Raw genomic sequence first — 8,952 nt, forward strand, 5'->3', positions numbered from 1 at the left:
GCCTTCTTGGGTACAGTGAGTGAGAGCGTGCACCTTGGGGACTGCTCAGCCCATTTTTCTTTAAAAACTGCTATAATCCATTTACTTCATTATGTCAACTTTCTAGCACATTTATTACACAATTTTTCAACCCTAGCTATTTTTTTAAAAAATCAACATGGAGTCTGGCCAGTGTGGCTCAGTGGTTGAGCCTCATCCTATGAACCAGGAGATCATGGTTTGATTCCCAGTCAGGGCACAGGCCCAGGTTGCCAGGTTGCAGGCTCGATCCCCAGTGTGGGACGTTCAGGAGGCAGCCAATTAATGACTCATCATCATGTTTCTACCTCTTCCTCTCTGAAATCAATAAAAATATATTTTAAAAAATAATATGGAGTCTAGAACATGGATCCAAAATTGCTTATAAAGCATGGTTATGTATTCCCTTTTAAATGCTTTTTTAGCCCTAACCGGTTTGGCTCAGTGGATAGAGCATTGGCCTGTGGACTCAAGGGTCCCAGGCTCAATTTTAGTGAAGGGCATGAACCTTGGCTGCGGGCACATTCCCAGTAGGGGGCGTGCGGGAGGCAGCTGATCGATGTTTGTCGCTCATCGGTGTTTCTAACTATCCCTCTCCCTTCCTCTCTGTAAAAAATCAATAAAATATATTTTAAAAAATAAATAAATGCTTTTTTACCTCTCTCGCTACCATATAAGAAGTGTCAGCCTTCAATTGCCATAGAGGTGGCCTTGTGTTTTAATAGGCATTTTACTAAATAAAATTGGATTATTCCATTTTATTAAAAGTATATTTTTGTGGCAGGCCATTGTGTTCTCAGAAATGACATTTCATTTTGACAGTTTCTTATCAGAGCTGTTTAACTCCTAGGACAGTTGAAAGAAGGCAGTAAGGACCCCCTTGAGTGTGGTTACTAACGCATGTAGACACACACACACACACACACACACACACACCTCGTGATTCTTTCAGATAAATGTAATGTTTAGAGATTGGCCAGGTTCTTGTATTGCAAGCTTAAGAAAAAGCTTATCAGCCAAGATAATATATGCATTTTAGGGTACCCCATGCAATGTGGAGGCACCAGATATTTTTTGGCTGAATTTCATGCTTACTCATTCTCCTTAAATAATACTGAAATCCAGTCCCCAAAGACAAGTGATGATAAAGAAATGCACATTTTGAGGCAGCAGTAGTTACCAACAATCAATTGGCAAAAACATCATTTGAACTGAAAGCTTTGGTGAGGGTACAAAGTAGAAGCCACTCAAACACACTTCTGATGGGAGTGTAAATTGGTAATTTATAAATAAGTAGATTGATAAAGACATATTCTTAAACTTTCTATAATCCTTTTGACTCAACAAATCCACTTGTGGGAATTGTTCCTTAAAAAGACAAATAAATCCATAGGAATTAATATACAAGGATGTTTTGCTCTGTATTACTCATGACAAAAAGTTTAAATGGTAATTATTCAGCAAAGTGGGAAATTTTTAAATCACTTATGGTACGTATATAAGATAGAATACTATGCAATCACTGAAAGTTAAAATGGAGGAAATCCTGATATTTTAGGTGCAAAACTGGAGAAAATGTCCACTGTGATACTAACTAGTGAAAATGCTTATCTGCAGGGAAAATGCCTGGGAGGGTGTATACCCACGTGGGAGCAGTGATCTCTCTGGCAGGAGAGCATATGACTTCTTTCTTCTTGGTGCTGTTCTGTCTTAAAACGTTTCTTTCCATGTTTATTACCATTATTATATTTTTTAAAAAAAACAATAGGGAATAATACCAGTAATTTTATCTGGCAACTGAGAATAATGGAGAGTAAGAGATAAGTAAATGAGAAGAAATTTGAAAAACTGACTTTTCAAGGCCATTATGATAACCACCAAATATTACAAACGCCTTGTTAAAGACTGACTTGTGTAGTCACATTCCAATTAGAACGGTGACCGATGAGTTTCTATTACAGACAGTGAAGGTATTTATAGGAACCCTGATGCTAGACCTCCCAGAGGAATAAGCGGTGTCTTGGATGAGCATCAGCAGCTCAGGCAGTGCATTTGCTTGGTCAGGGTAGTTAGTGGGCTGCAAAGTGTTAGCTTTACCACCATAGATCTGAAAGGTAGTGCTTCTCTGGGTTTGCTTAACTCTCACTTCCCTCTGCATGAAGCTGTCACTAGCCCTGTTTTTTAAAGCAAGTGTAGCCTAAAAATAAATAAATAAAAACATAGATTGTGAACTCGGCCATCCTGGGCCACGCCACGTAAAGTTTAGTCACCTTGTGCCAGTAACTTAGACACTTGGGGCCTCCGTTTACTCATAGTTAAAAGAAAGAAGGGTAGCCAGCTGCTGCAGGTGGTGCTGGTGAAAATCCTTTGCTTCTATGAGAAAGCATATGGCCAAATAGGAACGTAGGAGAAAGTTCTTTGTAAACTATGAAAAGGCAGCTTAATGTAAGGACTAATATTCCCCCTTCCTTCTCTCCTCAGCACTGTGCATCACTTGTTCTGTATATGAGAACCCAAACTGGCTTAATCTCAGGCACAGCTAATTGTCCCTGTTTGAGAAAAATCACCCCCCAGGCTTGGGGGAAGTGTTCAGAAGCTGCAAAATCGTTTTCATGGTATGATTCAAGTGATGCGAATGTCCATAGATAGCTAGGATCCTTTCCTGCTCAAGGGTCAACTTTCACCTTCAGAGGGGCAAAGAAGTAATGCATAAGCATGATTACCCTTATGTATGTGGTCCATGCCTTTCTGTGGCTAATATTGTCAAGGACTATTGACTACGAAGCAGCTAACTAGCTAGCACAATGTCTAGCAGTAATGCAGTTCATGTGCAAGCTCCTGTGATTGTTGCATTGCTTTCTGGGTAAGGTGTGTCATGCACATATTTTGGGGTTAGCTATAATGATTTTCTCATAGGGGTTTTAGATTTGCATGGACACTTTTTATATGGATACATACATGTAGAAAATTGATTAATAAATAGCATGCCAAGAGTCCATAGAACATTTGAGTGCTTAGTCAGGTTCATATAAGTTACCTTTTAGGGGAATGCCTATTGAAGACTAAAGCAGAAGGAATTCACAGGCTACACAGGTTCTTCATCTTCCAGAGCAGTCAGCCTTTTAAGCCTAGGCACTATTAGGATTACCTGGGGATCTTTTTTGTTGTTTCTTAAATACGTTTTTATTGATTTTAGAGATAGAGGAAGGGAGAGGGATAGAGAAATAGAAGCATCCTTGAGAAACATCATTGATAGGCTGCCTCCTGCATGCCCCCTACTGGGGATAGAGCCTGCGACCAGGGCATGTGCCCTGACCAGGAATCGAATCGGTTCATGAGTCAATGCTCAACCACTAAACCACACCGGCTGGGCTGGGGATGTTTTTTCAAAGATACTGAAGTCTGAGCCTTCAGAGATTCTGAACTAATTGCTCTAGGGCTGGGGGCCAGGCATTACTATTTTTTAAAAATTTTGCAGATCAGACCAATATACAGCCAGTGTGAACAGTCCCTGGCCTGGTCAAATGCATCAGAATACACGGAGAGCTGGTTGAAACCCTGGGCCTTGTTCTCAGGGTTTCTGATTCCGCAGGTCTGGGGCGAGACCCAAGGTTAGCACTTCCATCAAGTTCTCAGGTGCTTCTGTCACTGCTGGTCAGAACTACTGGCCTAGTAGTAGAAAGACCAGTAATTTAGGCTTGAGAAGAACTGGTGAGATTCTTGACCTGTGAATCATCTTCTACAAAAGGAAATTACCTCATTCACGTACAGCTTATTGTAGTGATGGATAGAGACAATATTTTGAAAGTCGTGTACAGAATGTTTCTAATGCTGTACAAACCCAAGGCAATACTGTTATCTCCCCATATTTTGAGAGCCCATGAGATAAAGTGGAGTGGTTCCCAGGAACATGAAATGTAATATAAAATGTACTTTATGTGCAAGCATTAGGTACTTTGAAAGTTTTAAAAACGAGGGTTTAAGGTGAAGAGGGGTTTCCTACAAAAAGAAAGAGATGATTCATTTTAAGCATGAAGCATGACCTTGCCACTCATATTGCAAGTTGGGACAGTACTAGGTTATTAGGAGCATCTGGGGAAATCTGGCTGGCCTTGGGTATCACCGTATTGATTACGATGCTCTTGGGTTTTAAAATTGAAATTATCCTTAAGATTGAAGACAGCCTTGGATATTCAGGGTAGCCTTGCTTCCCTCTGTACGAATCATTTCTCAGGTTTCTTCTAGACCAGTGGTTCTCAACCTGTGGGTTGCGACCCCTTTGGGGGTCAAATGACCCTTTCACAGGGGTCGCCTAAATACATCCTGCATATCAGATATTTACATTCTGATTCATAACAGTAGCAAAATTACAGTTATGAAGTAACAACAAAAATAATTTTATGGTTGGGGGTCACCACAACATGAGGAACTGTATTAAAGGGTCGCGGCATTAGGAAGGTTGAGAACCACTGGCTCTAGGCATTTCTGGGAAAGGCAGTTTTCCACCTCTCAGCATCAGGAGTGGGAGTGGGTGGAGGAAGTTGGGCACATTGGGATCCAGGAGCAACCGGAACAGGAAGGACCATTCAGCACAGCCTGGGTCTGCACCTGGAGTTACCTGGCAGGAACCACTGAGTCTGCAAAGAGCCCAGGGCCAGGTGACAGTCGCACACAAACACTGCAGGTCAGAACAGCACGAAGGGTAGGCAACAAACAGGCACGAGGACAGGATTGAGAGAGAAGTCGGGCTTGACTGGCAAAGTCCACAAACTTACCAAGGACTTGCTTCTCTGGGGAACAGAAGGCTTTTGAGAACTCTGTTATGACGTATTTGCTTGTTCATTCCCCTTTCCTTCTAAACATGAGCTGGCAGAGAGCAGGAAATGAAGGGGAAACAGAAGTCTAGTTGTGTGTCGGTCAGTTGGATTTCCATTAATTAAGTGTTGACAATAAATGCATGTGATTTAAGCCCGGTTGGTGTGGCTCAGTGGTTGAGCGTTGAGCTATGAACCAGGAGGTCATGGTTTGATTCCTGGTCAGGGCACATGCCCGGGTTCCAGGCTCAATCCCCTGTGGAGGGCGGGGGGGATATACAGGAGGCAGCCGATCAATGATTCTCTCTCATCATTGATGTTTCTCTCTCTCCCTCTCCCTTCCCCTCTAAAATCAATTAAAATATATTTTTAAAAATATATTTTTTAAAAATGCATGTGATTTAAGAACTCATGATAAATATCTAGCTGTCATTCCATTGCAATGGTCCATGAAGTGCCCCTACTATGCCCAGAATGACTCTTTCAGAGGTTTTTGACTAGCACTATATATTAGAAAGAATGAACACCTGACTTCAGCCCTTTTAGATATGAAAAAGAAAAGTGCTAACACCATTTATAAGGCCATGCTCAACTTTTAGCCCTACTACTACCATGTGTACACACACATACACACACTTTGGCTATTTTGCTCAACTCAACCCTTTGCTTTCAGCTCCAACATCTCCAGATGCCCACCACCACTCTCTAAGGTGGCTTTTCAGGGAGCTTCTCTGTCCTTGTTGGTTTTCCTTAACCTCATCTTTCATTAAGTGTCTTAAATCATCCCCTTTTGAGTACCATTTGTTCCTGCAAAAACATTTGACCTGTATAGCCACTCATTAGCTTTGTGACATTTGGGAAAATTATGTATGTCTTTCTTACATACATCTATAAAGTGGGTGAATCTATAAAGTGGTCATTTGAACCATGTCAGAAACAAAATCCTAGAAAATTTGATAATCACAGCAGAGCTGATGAGCATCTTTCCCCCGCAAATAGATCTTTGCACAGTGATCAAAAAGAAAAAGTAGTTCTGGCTTTCTGTATTTCTGGCCCTCCGAATTAAACAGGTTGTGATCAAGGCCCACTGGAAAAATTCTAAGACAACCATCTCTATCACATTGGTGGGGCGGGGAGTGGCTTCGAAACTGCATCTGAAAAGGTGAGATGGCAGAGGAGAAAATCATACTCTATGTAAACAATGGCCACTATAAATATGTTGATATATCATTTGGCCTTTGAAATGCTATAGATGTGGTCTAATATTTTATGAACAGCATTTGCTAAAATTGGCTCTATCCCCACAAAATAAAATCCAAACTCTTCATTGTGGCATTGGAGGCCATTCACAGTCAGAACCTACCCATCTTATCAACTTCATCCCTGGAGACTTCCCCGCTCACCCCTAGCCTAGGCAGGGGTGGGGAACGTCTGGCCCATAGTCCATACAAGGCCCGATAAATCACTTGGTCTGGCCCTGCCAAGGCATTAGGGGTGAGTTAAATGTTGACCAAATATAGCAGGCTAATTTTTAAGTTGATAATTTGATATGGCCTGCGAATGATGTGATAAATATCCAAATGGCCCTTGGCAGAAAAACGGTTCCCCACCCCTAGAGTGTGTAGACACATTGAGTCACCACCCCTCAAGCATGTTTACACTTTGGGAAATTTCTGATGGTGGGCCCTCTTTATTTGTGCTTCCCAACCTTATTTACCTAATAGCACACATAGAATATAATAATTTTGCATGGCAAATACGTAAAATGGAAGGATTTGGTGATATCCGTGGGGTTTTGTTAAAAATTTACTTTTTCTTTATGTAATTATCAAATATGAAGTGTATATTATGGAAAATAATTCTGAATTTTAAATATGTTTAAATAAAATACTTTAATGTTAATGATAAACTTTACATAGTCTTTCTATTAATGTATTTCTTAAATATCTGTTTATAATGCTTAAAATGTTTCCATGTTACCCCTGAGCAAAAAAATGTAATGATGATTTTTTTTCAAATTCTAAGTCTCCATTGATAAGAAACTTTCCTTACACAATAGGTAATAAAACTTTATAAACTATTGATTTTAAATAATTTAAAATTTATAAGGCAATTGATATATTTAAATACCACAACAGCTCTCTTATTGGCAAATGCATTTTTTAAATTCTTATGACAATGTTAATTGGTTTTTAAGTCCAATTGAACTTTTTATATAATTCATGCCAAAATTTAAATTTACTTATTCATTTGTAAAAAAAAAAAAAAAGTTATTAACATTTTATTCTAGTCTAGTTACTAGTGTGATTCAGCAGTGAACAACAACAATGAAAAATCTCTGCCCTTATGGAGATTATATCCTACTCAGGTGAGGCAAACAATAAACAAAATAAATAAATGAAATATTTAGTATGTTTATGTGGTGATATGGAGAAAATGAAAGTGAAAAATGGGGGATATTTAGCAGTGGCAGTGATGGCCAATTTTGAATACAGTGGTCAGGGAAGACCTCACCAAGAATGTGATATTTGACAAAGACCTAGAAAAGATGAGGGAATGAACCAAGTGGCTCTATGGGAGAGCATTGCAGGCACACGTAAGAAGCATATGCAAAGCCCTAGACAAGAGTGTGTCCAACTAGTTAAAGTAACAATGATGACAGCTGTTGTAAGTTGAGCAGAACTACTATGGCAGGCAATAGTATGGTATGAAACGAGAGAAATAATCGAGATCAGATGGTGGAGAATTCTATAGACCTCTGTGAAGACTTTCTAAGTGAGATGGGAAGCCAATGCAGGGTTGATAGCAGAGGAGGATAAAACATTTATTTTAAAAGATGACATTCTCTGCTATATTGAGAATACACTACATATTTGTCAGGGTTCCCCAGGGATACGGAAACAATGGAATATATAGAGATCTAACTAACAGGAGATTTATTATAGGACTTGGCTCATGCAGCTATGGAGGCCAAGAAGTCACACAATCTGCCATCTGTAAGATGGAGACTCAAGAAAACTGGTGGTGTAGTCCCAGTCTGAGTCCAAAGACCTGAGAACCAATGCTGTAAGTCAAAGTCCAAAGGTCTGAGAACTGGGAGAGCTGATGGTGTAAGTTCCAGAGTCTAGAGAACTGAGAACCAGGAGCTCCAATGTCTAAGGGCAGGAGAAGATAGATGCCCCAGCTCAAGAAGGGAGATAATGTGCCTTTTTTTCCAATTGGGTCACCAATGGATTGGGTGATATCCACCCACATTGGTTAGGGTGGATCTCCTTACTCAGTTAACTGAATCAAATGCTCCTTATTCAGTTTAGTGAATCAAATGGTAATCTCTTCCCAGATCAGGCCCCAAAACACACCCAGAAATAATGTTTTACCAGCTAACTGGGCATCCCAAGTTGACACATAACAATAACCATTCCAGACTTTGCATATGAAAAGGACAAGGACTGAAATAGGACAATTAGGAGGCCTTTGCAATAATTCAGTACTGAAGCGATAGACTAGGAGAATGAGCATTTCACAACACACCCTTTGGCCCATTTGTCGCACACCGGTGCCAAAATGCATCAGCTGGGAAGTTCTTCTCTGAGCCCCCAGAGACTGAGCCAAGAATAGGTACATAGACATATAAGTGCTTTAGTCCTAGATTTTAATGTATATGTATCCCAAACCAGAATTCTTGAGCCTCAACATTATTGAAATCCAGTTCTTTTCTTGTGTATAGCCTTAATTTCATCTGCTTATTCTCAAATGCAAATGGCAGCATTAGGCTCTGACAGAGGCACAGCTATGCCCTCACCCCTGGGAAATCTAGACGTAGGCATTTCTATCTGCACTCCCTGCATTTGCACATGTCCCACCTAGAGAAATTGCTCCTAGGTCCTCCTCTGTGTGGTCCTTCCTGCTCATACCAACAGATCCTTTAGCCTGGGCTTTTCTCAACCCGGATCCTGAAAGAAATAGGATGTTATGTGCAGGTGAGCACAATGTGTGCCATTAGGACACCAAGAGTCCCCCAGCCTCCAAAGGTTTGGTTCGCCAACTCTGACTCAGATTCACCTCTAGCTTGACCCCAGCTCTTCATTGACCCATTGCCCCTGGCCAACTATCTGTACAT

The sequence above is a fragment of the Myotis myotis genome, unplaced genomic scaffold, assembly GCF_014108235.1.
Source record: "Myotis myotis isolate mMyoMyo1 unplaced genomic scaffold, mMyoMyo1.p scaffold_m19_p_9, whole genome shotgun sequence".
NCBI classification, from domain to species: domain Eukaryota; kingdom Metazoa; phylum Chordata; class Mammalia; order Chiroptera; family Vespertilionidae; genus Myotis; species Myotis myotis.